Source organism: Fukomys damarensis, unplaced genomic scaffold (assembly GCF_012274545.1).
Source record: "Fukomys damarensis isolate Sample0158 unplaced genomic scaffold, DMR_v1.0_HiC HiC_scaffold_30049, whole genome shotgun sequence".
Taxonomy (NCBI): Eukaryota; Metazoa; Chordata; class Mammalia; order Rodentia; family Bathyergidae; genus Fukomys; species Fukomys damarensis.
In genome coordinates, this window is record NW_022930961.1 from 1 (window position 1) to 973 (window position 973).

Consider the following 973-nt stretch of genomic DNA (forward strand, 5'->3'; position numbering starts at 1 on the left):
TGCTGGTTGACGTCATCATTATTCCTCCTTTTCCAAACCCGAATGCAAGCTCCTGACAGTGTGATCATCTGAGTCACAATGTCTGTTGCCTGGAGGTCTTGTAATTTGTACCATTTGCCAGTCCCATGATGGAGCACATGGATCTGGTAGGAGTCCTCTGAGAAGTTGTGTTCAATGTTGGCAATGAGGTCATAGGTGGTATTCTTGTGGACTGCTTGTACTTCTTCAGAAAAGTACTCAGACCCACATTTGTAATAGGGAAGTTGACAATCATTGGATTCTTCTCCACAAAGAAGTTGCTCTTAGTGAATCTCTTGATACAAATGATTAGATAAGGAGGCAGCGTGGAGAGCTGGAAGTGCTTCAACTCCTCAGTGATGCTGTGAACTTGGCCAGTATGTTGAAGAGTGGCACCTGGGGGATAATGAGCTGCTTCTTCTCATCCTTGTAGAGCTGGGCAGTCAGAAGGTCCAGCATCAGGTACATAAATGTGGACTCCACCATCATCTCCTGGTACTCATCATTATGGAGCAACTACTCTTTTTCTTCTGCTGGCAGATCAGGATGGGCAACCTTTTGAGTGAAGATCCTCATAGACACCTGGAAAACATCCGTCTCAATGTCTTCTTTTTCTTCTTTGTGCCCCCTAGAGCAGAGTGTAGGGCATTCAGAAACCAGGACAGGAAGTCAACTCCATCCCCTTGTTTGATGAAAAATCTTTTTGCTGCAAAGAACAACAGCCTGAAGCATCTCATGGGGAGAGACATGTGCCTTAAAATTCTGGGGGTTCCACAGCTTTCTCATCAGCTCCCCAAAGCTCTGCACAAGCCAGAACATGATATCCCCATAGTGCCTGATGTTCTTATAATTATCTTATTCCAGGAAGTAGTTCCAGAGAGGAGGAACTTTACAGAGCCTGACGGACAGCACTGGCATAGTTGTTGGCCTTTAGGTTATTCAGTCCCACAATACC

At 45.4% G+C, this 973-nt stretch overlaps 1 pseudogene; it reads right to left on the reverse strand.

Moving 5' to 3' along the window:
* Positions 1-5: 5 nt before the first annotated feature.
* On the reverse strand, positions 6-970 carry LOC104857788 (annotated as a pseudogene).
* Positions 971-973: the final 3 nt, after the last annotated feature.